The sequence below is a fragment of the Oncorhynchus gorbuscha genome, linkage group LG10, assembly GCF_021184085.1.
Source record: "Oncorhynchus gorbuscha isolate QuinsamMale2020 ecotype Even-year linkage group LG10, OgorEven_v1.0, whole genome shotgun sequence".
NCBI lineage: Eukaryota > Metazoa > Chordata > Actinopteri > Salmoniformes > Salmonidae > Oncorhynchus > Oncorhynchus gorbuscha.
Window position 1 is genome coordinate 28,550,840 of NC_060182.1, and position 15,341 is coordinate 28,566,180.

Genomic DNA, 15,341 nt, shown 5'->3' on the forward strand with positions numbered 1-15,341 from the left:
GACCAAGAACCCGATGGTCACTGACAGAGATCCAGAGTTCCTCTGTGGAGATGGGAGAACCTTCCAGAAGGACTTCCATCTCTGCAGCACTTCACCAATCAGGCCTTTATGGTAGAGTGGCAAGACAGAAGCCACTCCTCAGTAAAAAGGCAGGACAGCACGCTTGGAGTTTCTCAAAACGCACCTAAATACTCTGACCATGAGAAATAAGATTCTCAGGTCTGATGAAACCCTTTGGCCTGAATGCAAAGCATCACATCTGGAGGAAATCTGGCACAATCCCTACGGTGAAGCATGGTGGTGGCAGCATCATGCTGTTGGGATGTTTTTCAGCGGCAAGGACTGTGAGACTAGTCAGGATCGAGGGAATGCGTAACATAGCAAAGTACAGAGATCCTTGATGAAGTCCTGAGCTCTTTGGAGCAGGTTCTCAGACTGGGGCGAAGGTTCACCTTCCAACAGGACAACAACCCTAAGCACACAGCCAAGACAAGGCAAGAGTGGCTTAGGGATATGTCTTTGAATGTCCTCGAATGGCCCAGCCAGAACCCTGACTTGAACTTGATCGAATATCTCTGGAGACCTAAAAATAGCTGTGCAGCGATTCTCCCCATCCAACCTGACAGAGCTTGAGAGGATCTGCAGAGAAGAATGGGAGAAACTCCCAAAATACAGGTGTGCCAAGTTCGAAGCATCATACCCAAGAGACCGAGGTTTTAATCACTGCCAAAAGTGCGTCAACAAAGTACTGAGTAAAGGGTCTGAATACTTATGTAAATCAGTTTTAGATTTAAAAAAAAAAAAATTGCAAAAATGTCTAAGAATTTTTTGATTGGTCATTATGGTGTATTATGCATAGATTGATGAGGGGAAAAAACATTTCAATCCTTTTTTAGAACAAGGTTGTAACGTAACCAAATTTGGAAAAGGGGGCTGAATACTTTCCAAATGCACTAAGTTTAGGAGTAAAAATGTGCTTAACAAGTCACATAAGTTTCATGGACTCACTGTGTGCAATAAGTGTTTAACATGGTTTTTTAATGACTACCTCATCTCTGTACCTCACATATACAATTGTCTGTAAGGCCCCGCAGTCGAGCAGTGAATTTCAAACAGATTCAACCAAAGACCAGGGAGGTTCTCCAATGCCTCGCAAAGGACATCTATTGGAAGATAGGTTAAATATATATATTTTTTAAAGCAGACATTGAATTTCCCTTTGAGCATTGTGTATCAATACACCCAGTCACCAAAGGCGCACTTCCTAACTCAGTTGCCAGAGAGGAAGAACACCGCTCAGGGATTTCAACAAGAGGCCAATAGAGACTTTAAAACAGTTACACAGTTTAATGGCTGGCATAAGAGAAACCTGACAGATCAACAACATTGCAGTTACTCCAGTCATAACCTAATTGACAGTAAAAATAAGGCAGTTAAGTAATCCTGCTAAAAATGTGGCAAAGAAATTAACTTTTTAGGCCTCCTGAGTGGCACAGTGGTCTAAGGCACTGCATTGCAGTGCTAGCTATGCCACTCGAGATTCTGGTTCGAGTCCAGGCTCTGTCACAGCCGGCCGCGATTGGAAGACCCATGGGGCGGCGCACAATTAGCCCAGCGTCGTCCGGGTTAGGGGAGTGTTTGGCGGGCAGGGATGTTCTTGTCACTAGCAACTCCTGTGGCAGGCCGGGCGCAATGAACGCTGACACGGTCGCCAGGTGTACAGTGTTTCCTCCGACACATTGGTGCGGCTGGCTTCCGGCATAAGCAGCATTGTGTCAAGAAGCAGTGCGGCTTGGTTGGGTTGTGTTTTTTGTAGGACGCACAGCTCTCGACCTTCTCCTCTGCTGAGTCCATAGGGAAGTTGCAGCGATGGGACAAGACTAACCACCAATTGGATATCACAAAATGGGGGAGAAAAGGGGGTGACATTTTTTAAACATTTTTTTTAATAAATACGCTATTACATTTTTGTCCTTAAAACAAAAAGTGTTGTTTGGGGCAGATCCAATACAACACATTACTGACTACCGCTCACCATATTTTCAAGTATAGTGGTGGCGGCTGCATCATGTTTTGGGTATGCTTGTAATCGTTAAGGACTGGGTCGTTTTTCAGGATAGAAAATAAACGGAATAGAGTCAAGCACAGGCAAAACCCTAGAGGAAAACCTAGTTCAGTCTGCATTCCACCAGACACTGGGAAATGAATTAACCTTTCAGCAGGACAATAACCTAAAACCCAAGGCCGTGCAGTTGCTTCCTAAAGAGACAGTGAATGTTCCTAAGTGTCCGATTACAATTTTGTCTTAAATCTACTTGAAAATCTATGGCAAGACCTGAAAATAGATGTCTAGCAATGATCTGTTAAATTGGTTGTTGATCTTGTAGAATTTTGAAAAGAATAATAGGCAAATACTGCACAATCCAGGTGTGGAAAAGGCAACGACTTACCCAGAAAGACTAACAGCTGTAAACGTTGCCAAAAGGTGCTTCTACAAAAAGTGTGAAAACTTTCGTAAATGAGATATTTTTTTAAAATGTAGTTTTCAATAAATTAGCAAAACATTTCTGTAAAAATATGTTTTCACTTTGTCACTATGGGTTATTGCGTGTAGATGGGTGAGGGAAAAATATATATACATTTGAACCATTTTGAATACAGGCTGTATCAACAATGTGGACTAAATCAAGGGGTATGTACTTTGTAGGCTGTGTGTGTGTGTGTGTGTGTGTGTGTGTGTGTGTGTGTGTGTGTGTGTGTGTGTGTGTGTGTGTGTGTGTGTGTGTGTGTGTGTGTGTGTGTGTGTGTGTGTGTGTGTGTGTGTGTGCGCACACACACACAGGTAGCCTTGTGGAAACAAGGGGTGACTATCGTACCTGTGTGTCCGGCCAGCTCACGGCTGACACGCACGTTCCCCTCGCGGGTCTTGAGGTTGTAGATGGAGCAGACGTTGTCCAGGCCACCACAGGCCACGTAGTTCCCAGAGGGGGCGTAAGCGCAAGTCATCACCCAGGAGGAGCGCAGCGGGATGGCGTGGACCTGAGGGAGACCAGGCGGGCAGAGAGTTAGAGGGAGCATGGCTCTGGGTCTAATTGACTCTCGCAAGGACTACATTTACTAGGTATCCAAGCTTATATCATACACTACATGACCCAAAGTATTTGGACACCTGCTCGAACATCTCAATCCAAAATGATTGGCATTAATACTGGAGCTGGTCCCCCCCCCCCCCCCCCCCATTTGCTGCTATAACAGCCTCCACTCTTCTGGGAAGGCTTTCCACTAGATGTTGGAACATTGCTGCGAGGACATGCATTCAGCCACAAGAACATTAGTGAGGTCAGGCACTGATGTTGAGCGATTAGGCCTGGCTCGCAGTGGGCGTTCTAATTGACCCCAAAGTTGTTTGATGGGATTGAGGTCAGGGCTTCCACACCGATCACGACAAGCAATTTCTGTACGGACCTCACTTTGTACACAGGGGCATTGTCAACCTAGTGAATAACTAACATGTTGGAAACATGGCACCATATGGTGGTGCAGCACTGAAAGTCACTGAGCTCTTCAGTAAGGCCATTCTACTGCCAATGTTTTTCTACGGCGTTTGCATGGCTGTGTGCTCAATTTTTATACACCTGTCAGCAACGGGTGTAGCTGAAATAGCAGAATCCACTAATTTGAAGGCGTGTCCACATACATCCTATGTCACAGTCATGAAACAAATGGTGGAAAACTTCATTTTTTTTGTCTTAAGGCTAAAAAGAACATGCATTCAAATGTGATAGATTCCTTTTAATTCTTCAAGATGTGGCCAGCCTTACCTTGTTTGTGGTGTAGCTATCCCAAATAATGAGTTTACCATCCTGGGAGGCACTGACTAAAAGCCTATGGGGAAAAAGGATAGCAATGATTAAACCAGTGAACACAGAGTGGAAACGTGTTGCATTTTAGGCGCGGTGTGGTTTCCAGGCGCTTTTATGGCCGGGGAGCATCTTGCTGCTTTCTGGGCAAATCAAAAACAGAGTCGCCACGGAAGCCAGCACCCGATGCACAGAGGTTGGGGCACATTGGCTCCCTTTGGACCTGCTCAGCTTATGCAAATCCTACCTACCTGAGGCGCACAGTAATAAACACATGCTAACACACACATGCCAATGCACAAACACAAACACACACAGACAGACACCCACCACTGTACTCTACAACATCCCCATCATCATAATAGGACATGGCAACTTTGGAAACAATTCATTTTGACCCGGCACTTATTTGAAACTGGAATTTATTTGCTGAAATCTGGGATGTTGTCTGGGTATTAAAAAAAGGGACAGGCGGCTATTTGAGAGAGTGCATTTAATTGAAGTTATACGGTGTAAAAATGTATTAACGCCTATATTATGGATGTGGTGGATGTCAAAATGCAAGTGGGTTAAAAAAGAGAAAGCTGCTAGCTTTAGCTCTGGCAGTAATTAGAGTCATACACTTCCTGTCTATGTGGTTAGAAATCATGTGCTGTTAGTGGAGGCCGATGAAATCCATCTTACATCTTATGTAACAGTGACAACACAGCCTTCGTGAACCTCCGGTACACTTGCCTTACAACTCTTGCACACTAAACTGTTGACTGCTTGTCGAAGTAGTGCGTTTGGGGGGAGATTATGTTCATGTCTAAATTAATTAAGCTCGTGTCGATTTATTTTTTGCTTTTGGGAGGGTTGTGAAAGAATGTTGACTTTGAACCAAGTTGTGTGTGTCAGTGTCCACTCTGTTTCTCCAGAGTGAGTAAAATGCTTAACCGAGATTGCAGCGCATTATCTAACCTTTTAAACACACCTGCAATAAGTGGAAAACATTAACTAGCTCTCTTCTGCTAGCTTAGCGCCGGTTCGTTCACTTGTATTTACTTATTATACATTGGCATTTGGATTACTTCTGCTTTTCCATTAGGCTACCGCACCTCGACGCAAATGGAGGCATTTCAAGTGACTGTTGAGGCTTTGTTGTGAATGAAAAACAAACAAATGGAATCAGAGATGTACCTTGTTGACGCAGTTTGACAAATACTAAATATTGTCTGCTGCATTGCACAACCTGAAAGGCAGCAGTTAAAACTCACTGTCCAAGATAATCCTTATAGTAGGTAACTGGAAATGAGATGGTTTGGTGATTGACAGATTGTCTCATTGAGGGTCATCATTGAGGGGGATGGGTGAGAGACGGACTCTCGCTTTAGAAGGCGTTCCTCTTCACCAAGTCTATGGTTTATAAATCTATGGTGTAAACCTGAAGGAGTCCTGGGCTCATATTCATAAACCCTCAGAGTAGGAGTGCTGACTTAGGATCAGTTTGGCCTTTTCAGACCAATGAAACGTACAATGAAAACAATAACAGACAAGTTGACCTGATCCTAGATCAGCACTCCCACTCTGACAAACACAATTCAGACTTAGGAAATGTACGCCTTTGCTACGTACTTCTCAGTAGTTCGTATTCAGACTTACCTTATATCGTTGTGTAACAGGTTTTACAGGCGTGGTTCCCTTGTGTGTGCTGAATAAATGTAATTAAAACTCTGAAAACCCTCCCACTTGCTGGCCAACCGATTTTATCTTGGAGTTTGCATTGAATAGTGTTTTCAGCACATTTATCTTAAAGGAAAACTCCACCCAAAAACTATATTTTGGTATTTGTTTCATTAGTCCGCTGTTGACATAGTCACAAAATGTTTTGCTTGTCAGCACTCAAGTTTAAAGATACTATATGTAACTTTCAAAATACAGAAATCATCCCTGTACGATTTCTGTATTTTGAAAGTCACACATTACTTCTGACTAGTAATACATTTCTTTTAGAAACATTACAAGGGTTGCGCATCTGTTTTTTTCCCTGTGTTTTGATGGTGTAATTTTAGAGGGGGATAAATACTTTGTCTGGTAAAAAAAGAGTGGCTGGTAGATTTTTAAAAACTACCTGACGCAAACAGGAAAGTGTACAAAAAAAAAAGTTATGCCCTGTCTAATATGATCCATTATTGTTAGCAACCCTCAGGAACAACTACACGGACATCACAGAGGAAAGGTAAAGACTATATATTGAAGGAAGCGAACACTAACATGACAGTTATAAATGTATGTGGGTATTGCTGACGGTGGCTCCGGATAGGCCAACATGTCATGTTACGATTTTCGGTTTGATTCCATATGACACATTCATCTATAGGGATCATAAAGGTAAAATCTAAAATAATTACTGTGTATATTTAAAATTCCTTTCTAACAGACTACTTACGTAGCTAGCTCTTATCAATTTATAAATTTCAGTGCATGGAGATTATCGGAAAAAATAAAGTAGACGCGCTTTAAACTTGGAACAACAGGTTCGCACGACCTTATTTATGGTTTTGTCACGCGTAAAGGTGTTAAGTCAAGGTCAGATTACGGCGTATCTGTAGACACATCTCCACCCCCCAACGAATAGCAGGTGAATAGCATACTATTCTCATGCTTAACTTCAAGGTCAGAATACGCATTGAGAGAAAGATGCATTTAAAAAAAAGGAAATTACGTTCCATTTACGCATGCATAACGAGAGTCGGAATCCCCCCCCCCCCTCTTTATAAACTGAGTCAATTAAATGAGAGCCACAGGGCACGGGGCTATAAATAGCAGTGGGAGGAACACAGACCATGTGCATGAATAGCACCCGACTCCGGGTCAATACTTCTTTTCATTATGCCTTCTCTTTGGACAGCTGCACTTCGCTACAGGTAGACTAATTAGATTATTTAACCCACCAAAGCAAAGACAAACATTAGGGCTGGCACAATTAACGTATAACTGACGGTCATGAAAAATGTGTGTGTGGAACGAACAGCCAACTGGGCATTTGTGAGGTTGAGTCCGTTTCTGCAATAACATTGACTTTTCAACAACGTGAAACTTTCCCTTGTTACTCCTTGCTGAAATAAGCAAATGAGTCTTCTGTTGCCTGGGCAATGCTCCCGACAACGCAGCAGCAGCAGCAGCACAGAACAAGAATGAATAGAAGAATAGGTCTGGGTACCTCTAACCCTGGCAATTTCACTGGTAAACTCATGGGTACACTCGCAATGGCTGCCTGGTATTGTGATGCAATACTTTGTGGTAATGTAGAATGTTAATTTCAATGTGAATCATGCAATGGATTTTTTATTTTTTTTGCAATGTCAGTTGAGTCAACAAATCACAGCACATATTTTACTTTCTGCTTTGCTCCTATGGGTACACTTGCAATGACCGCCAGTCCACCCATTATGCCATCATTGACTTGAATGAGAATCCCGTTCTACTCATATTTCTATGGCAGCACATGCAGACAGGAGAGGAGACACTGTGCGTACATTTACATTTTTTGCTATTCTAACTGTTATTACGGTGAATTACCATCATCCAAAATTACATGACAGTCACAGCCATAATACACGTTAATATGAAATGGAGGGGTGACTGTTGGGGACTAATTATTTTACTAATTTTTCTGTTGCATCATTGTGAGCTCACCGGTTAAGAATGGTCTATTCTTTTAATTAGGGTGGGGCGATAAAAATGAATTGGAGCAACAAAGCGAGATGACAAAGCAGTTTGGTGTGTGGGGTGTGGCATCTCTGCGGAGCGAAGCGGCACACCTGCGGTATTGTAATTAGTTTGCTGGTTACTGAGGTGAGGTGAAAGCTGCAGGACTGGGCTGGGGGCTCCTAGGACGCTCCCCTATGCTCAGGAACACGGGAGTCACCAGTACTGACTGGCACTCAGGGAAGAGTAGCCAGCAACATCACGTACAAAGGACGACTCCATTTTGAATGTTTTCCCTACCCACATATCCCACCCCATACACACACAATGGTACCGGCACAAACATGCGACACAAACATAGAAGCGCACACAAAAACACACCTGTGACCATATTCAGAGGTGACTGTAGAGTACGCACACAAAGACATGTAAGAACTTTTTTCCACAAAAAACACCATTACAAATGTTATTTTTTTTGGGGGGGGGGGGGGGGGGGGGCATCTTGGAATAGTTTTATACAGGAAAACTACAAGAGACAACCTTTTATGGTCACTTCCTGGATTTGGGGGGGGGGGTATTTAGTGGCAGAAAGTGGCTAAATAAGATTACCTCGAGTCAGTGCCCCAGTGCATGGCATAGATTTTTGCCAGATGCCCCCTCAGTGTCCGTCTAGTGCGCATCTGAATTCGGCCAACTGGGTCGATGTTTGCTGTGATCTGAAGGGAAGGGAGAGAGAAACAGTCAATGACCACGACACAATAGGCTGTGTATCTCCATGGGAAATGGGGATGCCCTTTACTAGGTTCTATACTGTGAAACCATTGCCTTTATCAGCTCCCATGATGTTGCATTTACAGAAATATAGAGTGGGTGCTGCTGCTTCCAGGATTTGTTGGCTGGATGACACATATGGAGCCAAGCGAGAGCAGTCTCTATTCTTGTGAGCTATCTCTGCTTCTAGTTACGCTCAGCCTTTGAGCTGTAGACTCATTGAACCCCAGTGCATCTCGCCTATCGCAATTTAAACATTACTCAGCTTTGACAAAACGTTTAACATGACACGTTACCTGTATCCTGAATAATGAAGTTGACTTCAGTGGTGCCCCATCCCGTGTCTGAACTGCACTCTAAGGGATCTGTTTGTTTCAACAGAGTGATGAAGGTGGAAAGGTTTCTTACCTGAGACAGGGTAGCATCCGCACACGCTTTCCTGGCATCCTGGAGGTTAAGAAAGAAAAAGTTACATTTCATTTTCAAAAAAACGAAATTGCCAAGTCTTAATTTTATCCCATAAACGCTTTTGATAGTGTAACAATATTTACATTTAAAATAAAATAAAATCCACCTCAATAATCAAAGTGGTGAGCCAATAATTTCAGTGACCACGGAGACAATTACCATTCCCACTGACCGGATAAACATTACTACTTACTAACACTACACAACCAAAAGTACGTGGCCACCTGCTCGATGAACATCTCAATCCAAAATCATGTGTAGTTGGTCCCCCCTTTTGACGGAATAACTTTCTCCACTCTAATGGGAAGGCTTTCCACTAGATGTTGAAACACTGCTGCGAGGACTAGCTTCCATTCAGCCACAAGAGCATTAATGAGGTCAGGCACTGATGTTGAGTGATTAGGCCTGGTTCGCAGTAGGCATTCTAATTCACCCCAAAATTGTTTGATGGGGTTGAGGTCAGGGCTCTGTGCAGGCCACACTGATCGACAAACCATTTCCGTATGCACCTCGCTTGGTGCACGGGGGCAATGTCATGCTGAAACAGGAAAGGGCCTTCCCTAAACTGTTGCCACAAAGTTGTAAGCACAGAATCATCTAGAATGCAATTTTATGCTATAGTGTTAAGATTTCCGTTCACTGAAACTAAGGGGCCTAGCCCAAACCATGAAAAGCAGCCCCAGACCATTATTCCTTCTCCACAAAACTTTACAGTTGGTATTATGCAGTCGGGCAGGTAGCGTTCTCCTGGCAGTTGCCAAACCCTGATGTGTCCGTTGGACTGCCAGATGGTGAAGTGTGATTCATCACGGCAGAAAACGTGTTTCCCCTGCTCAGAGTACAATGGCAGCGAGCTTTATACCACTTCAGTCGACGCTTGGCATTGCGCATGGTGATCTCAGGATGGTGTGCGGCTGCTAAGCCATGAAAACCAATTTCATGTTGTTGCTCCTTGAGACCTTTCCACTTCACAATAACAGCACTTACAGTTGCCCGGGGAAGCTCTAGCAGGGCAGACATTTGACGAACTGACTTGTTGGAAAAGTGGAACGCTATGACGGTACCGCATTGAAAGTCACTGAGCTCTTCAGTAAGGCCATTCTACTGCCAATGTTTGTCTACGGAGATTGCATGGCGGTGTGCTCAAATGTATACACCTGTCAGCAACGGGTATGTCCACATACCTTTGAATATAGTGTCTTCGGAAAGTACTCAGACTCCTTGACTTTTCCCACATTTAGGTTACCTCCGTATTCTTACATGGATTAAATATTTTTTCCAGTAACCTACACAGTACCCCATAATAACAGAGCAAAAACAGGATTAGATTATTGAAACAAATATAAAATATTTACCTAACTATTCAGACCCTTTGCTATGAGACTAGAAATTGAGCTCAGGTGCATCATTTTTCCCACTGATCATCCTGGAGATTTTTCTACAACTTGGAAGTCCACCAGTGGTAAATTCAATTGATGGAACATGATTTGGAAAGGCACACACCTGTCTATAGAAGGTCCCACAGCTGGCAGTGCATGTCAGAGAATAACCCAAACCATGAGGTCGAAGACACCTGGAACCATCCCTACAGTGAAGCATGGTGGCAGCATCATGCTGTGGGTATGTTTCCAGCAGCAGGGACTGGGAGACTGGTCAGGATTGAGGCAAAGATGACCGTAGTAAAGTACAGAGAAGTCCTTTATGAAAACCTGCTCCAAAGAGCTCAGGACCTCAGACTGGGGCGAAGGTTCACTTTCCAACAGGACAACAACCCTAAGCACACAGCCAAGACAATGCAGGAGTGGCTTCTGGACAAGCCTCTGAATGTCCTTGAGGGGCCCAGCCAGAGCCTTGAATCCGATCGAACATCTCTGGAGAGAGCTGAAAATAGCTGTGCAGCGACGTTCCCCATCCAACCTTACAGAGCTTGAGAGGATATGCAGAGAAGATTGTGAGAAACTCCCCAAATACACGTGTGCCAAGCTTGTAGCATCATACCCCAAAAGACTCGATGCTGAAATCACGGACTTAAGTGGATTTAATAAGTGACATCAATAAGGGATCATAGCTTCCACCTGGATTCTCCTGGTCATTCCGTGTCATGGAAAGAGCAGGTGTTCATGTTTTGTACACTTAGTGTACAAAAGAACACTAGCTAGCTAAAGGCTACATATTTCAAGCTATTGCATGATTCATGAGACACACAACGGAAAAGCACCTCAAGGATACAAACATGCAATACTTGAACAGACCACGCTCAGCAAACATTTACATAAATCTCAGGAACATACTACACAGAGGTCGAACGATTAATCGGAAAGGCCGATTAATTAGGGCCGATTTCAAGTTTTCATAACAATCGGAAATCTGTATTTTTGGGCGCCGATTTGCAAAAAAACCCCACATTTTTATTTTCAATGGTTAACTGCCGCGTTCAGGGGCAGAAAGACAGATTTTCACCTTGTCAGCTCGGGGGATCCAATCTTGCAACCGTACAGTTAACTAGTCCAATGCAATAACGACCTGCCTCTCTCTCGTTGCACTCCACAAGGAGACTGCCTGTTACACAAATGCAGTAAGCCAAGGCAAGTTGCTAGCTAGCATTAAACTTATCTTATAAAAAAACAATCAATAGTTAACTACACATGGTTGATGATATTACTAGATATTACCTAGCGTGTCCTGTGTTGCATATAATCTGACTGAGCATACAAGTATCTAAGTATCTGACTGAGCGGTGGTAGGCAGAAGCAGGCACGTAAACATTCATTCAAACAGCACTTTCGTGCATTTTGCCAGCAGCTCTTCGTTGTGCGTCAAGCATTGCGCTATTAATGACTTCAAACCTATCAACTCCCGACATGAGGCTGGGTTCTCTAGAAAGGGTTGCGATTCGGTGATTCAGTGTGTCAAAACAGCTGGCTAGTTAGCGCACGCTAATAGCGTTTCAAACTTCACTCGCTTGGAGGTTGTTTCCCTTGCTCTGCAATGGTAACGCTGCTTCGATGTGGTGGCTGTTGTCGTGTTGCTGGTTCGGGCCCAGGAAGGAGTGAGGAAAGGGACGGAAGCTATACTGTTACACTGGCAATAGTAAAGTGCCTATAAGAACATCCAATAGTCAAAGGTTAATGAAATACAAAATGGTAGAGGGAAATAGTCCTATAATAACTACAACCTAAAACTTCTTACCTGGGAATATTGAAGACTCATGTTAAAAGGAACCACCAGCTTTCAAATGTTCTCATGTTCTGAGCAAGGAACTGAAACGTTAGCTTTCTAACATAGCACATATTGCACTTTTACGTTCTTCTCCAACACTTTGTTTTTGCATTATTTAAACCAAATTGAACATGTTTCATGATCTACTTGAGGCTAAATTGATTTTATTGATGTATTATATTAAGTTTAAATAAGTGTTAATTCAGTATTGTTGTAATTGTCATTATTACACAAACATATATATATTTTAAAATCTGTCGATTAATCGGTATCGGCTTTTTTGGACCTCCAATAATCGGTATCGGCATTGAAAAATCATAATATACATTCCTCCAACTTGTTCAACAAACTCACTGTTAAATCTACCCACAGCACACTACCCAAATCTAGATATATACACACACATGCTGAATCTGTGTTTGCATTGTTGTATCCTTGAATCCTAGTGGGATAAGGAAAAAGGCAGGGAGGTAAGAGCTAAGCCAAACATACTACAGCCTCAAACACAGCTCTAACTAAATTAGTATTCTAATTCCTTATTCTTTGATCAAACATGCATAGTGCTGTCATCACTCTGTATGGAAGGTGGGGCCAATCGCATGAGAAAAGCAAGGAAGGTGGGGCACAAGGCCCTGTGAGTTTAACTTTATGTTCATTCGGCTGAATTAGGATACAATATGAAAACAATGTGAGTTTGACACGGTTTGACAATATTGCAATACTAATTTTGCGCTAGTTGACTGTTCCTGCACCAAAACTCCAGACTTCTTCCTTCATAGGTTGTTCACCATCTGCATTTTAAATAGGAAGCCAATTTGTTTACGCCACTTTTATTTTCCATGAATGATCAAGATGTATTTCCTCAAGGCTCTATTGCCCCTTTGCAGCAGACATAGTGAGCAATATGATTGGACCATGGAACTGCAATAAAACCACAGTACTGAATCGCAAAAATACATTAAACCGTACTCACTTTTGCCATCCAGCTTGCTACTAGTATCTTGCAGAGAGATTTCACAGCAGCTAGCGAGTTATGAGAGAATTGGCTGTGACTAAAATAGGTGCAGTAGTAGTTATAGTTTGAAGCATTTTAAAGTGCAGAAATGTTAAATCGTATTGTTCAACTGAGAACAATGTTTTTGTTAGACTTTCGGGACAGCTGGTGAATTGTAGTTCCCTCTAGTGGTGCCATGTAAAATCACTGCACAGACATTCCCAATGCATTTATGAGAAGAAAGCAGGGAGAGGACGATTGGGGAGGACATACTTTGATCTGGTTCTTGAGCTGATCGGCCTCCTGGCGTAGCTGGTCCAGTTCGCTCATTTTCCTCTGCTAATGGTGTGCCTCGCTCCGCCGCCGGGACTCCTGCTGATCTGAGGGGCAAGAAAGAGGAACAAACTCAACACCTTGGTCACACACAGTTTCTCCTATTAGCAATTAGAGGTACTCACCAGATCAGGGTTCAAACTGTATATGAAATCTGATAAAGCCCTAAAAAGTACAAGCTCATGCTCTCTGAACCCAGGTCTGGTACACACAGGCAGCTCAATAAACAGCTGTTACAGGGGCCCTAACACGGCCATCAGTTCAAAGTGACGGTCCAAATCCCTGAGACAGGCTCAATATGATTGAGACGCAATTCCTGAAACAGCAAGGACAAGCTCAGAGAAAGTAGGGTTGAATGTTCTAAATAGTAGCCTTTAGATGTTCAAGCTAATACCTTAGTGCTGTGAAAGATAGGAGAAACTGAAGCGATGTTCATGTAACATCCAAGAAAATAACTGCAGAGAAGAAATTGTTCACCATTTGGACTCGGCAAACACGAGCTTCAGTAAAATACACAGCAAAGCATATTCCTGCTCAGAATCACACAACATCCCTCTGAAAGATCCATAAGGCACACACAAACTCACTGTGAATCACAGAATCGCAACCCTTTCTAGAGAACCCAAGATGTGTCCTTGCCAGCCTGAAACAGTTACCTAGCAACAGGATTCTGCAGCTAGTTTGTGCTAAAGATCACTTTTTTTTATTATGCAAAATCTCTCCCCCTCTCTATACACTGGCCAACCCAAGGCAAACATCTGGCACTTGGCGGCCGGTAGCCATTCCTGGACAACTAAGGCTAAATTAAAATCCATTGGCGGAAATCCATTCAGTCTGCGAAACCCTTGAGAACATACCCCTCCTGTGGCTTGCCGAACGGAGAGAGTGCTGGAGCGTGAAACGAGAGGAGCCGAGTGGGTTCTGTGAGTTAGTTCTAGCCCAGAGGTGCTCAGGTAAGAAGGGCAGGCACTAGTGCAGCGCTCAGATGCTCTGGCCCTGGTCATTGGGCTCAGAACTCTCCTTCCAATGTCATCCCTATAATCCTGGGACACAGTTGATTCAGCTCCTCCAGCTAAATCCGGTTAAGACAAAACCTGCTGATGATCCTAAAAGCAGTGGCTATCCCGCTGACCCCAATCCTTTGGTCAACGGGCTTATCCCTGACACATTCTCCGGAGAAAGAACAGGAAATACAAAAACAAACGTATAGGCTAATTAGTGTAGGTATAAATGCTGCAAGTTGAAAGTTCTGCATATTGACTGTCTGGGTTGAAGATCATTATTGGCTGATGGAGACTGCTAACCACTAATGCTACCACGAGCACTACACAACAATGCTCATCTTACATTTCTACCAAACGGTTCACAAAAATAAAAGAGATCATTGTCAATATCAACCAGTTGCCATTGATTTTTACAAGACAAATTCTAGTCTTCTGTGTTCGTACAATGACAGGCTTCCTTCCAGCTTTACGAGTCACAGGTTTGACTTCGATATGGGTAAATGAATTCAGCCAATGGAGGAAATTGCTGACAATCTCCAATGTTCGTAGGTAAAAGATATAAAGTAGAGCATTCCTTTAAACTTTTGTGCCAACCATTACATCCACCTTTGTCATTAACAACTCACAGTTAAAGAAACACTTGGCTAAACACTATTAATATCCACATTTCTGAATTGTATGTAGACCACCGGTACTCAAATTCTAATTGAGAAGGACCGGTCACAAAACTTCCTAGGTGGCAAAAGTCTGGATAGATATTATAATTCATCGGCATTGTAACAAAATCCCACCAAGCGACCCAAGCAACACCAACCCTAATTTTTTTTTTTTGTGGGGGGGCAGCCCGGCCCGTATTGGCCCAATTCTAGGTCCGGATATGGACTGCGGTCCACCTATTGAGTATTGCTGGTGTAGACTATCACAGTTGTACAAAACATTTACCATCCTGTCTGGATTTTCCTTACCTCCCTTTTGCTCTGTCTTTTCCGTACAGGTTGCGGG

General features: G+C 43.2%; 1 pseudogene across 1 annotated transcript in view; it reads right to left on the reverse strand.

Annotated features, from left to right (window-relative positions):
- The window catches only part of LOC124045835, a 28,372-nt pseudogene extending 14,021 nt beyond the window's left edge, over nucleotides 1-14,351 (reverse strand). Inside the window, exons 1-6 of the transcript XR_006840911.1 lie at nucleotides 14,193-14,351; nucleotides 13,276-13,382; nucleotides 8,730-8,768; nucleotides 8,160-8,266; nucleotides 3,822-3,885; nucleotides 2,877-3,039 (exon numbers count right to left, since the gene is read on the reverse strand). The product of XR_006840911.1 is annotated as a guanine nucleotide-binding protein G(I)/G(S)/G(T) subunit beta-1-like (transcript). The remainder of the gene's footprint in view (nucleotides 1-2,876; nucleotides 3,040-3,821; nucleotides 3,886-8,159; nucleotides 8,267-8,729; nucleotides 8,769-13,275; nucleotides 13,383-14,192) is intronic.
- Between the last annotated feature and the right edge of the window lie 990 nt (nucleotides 14,352-15,341).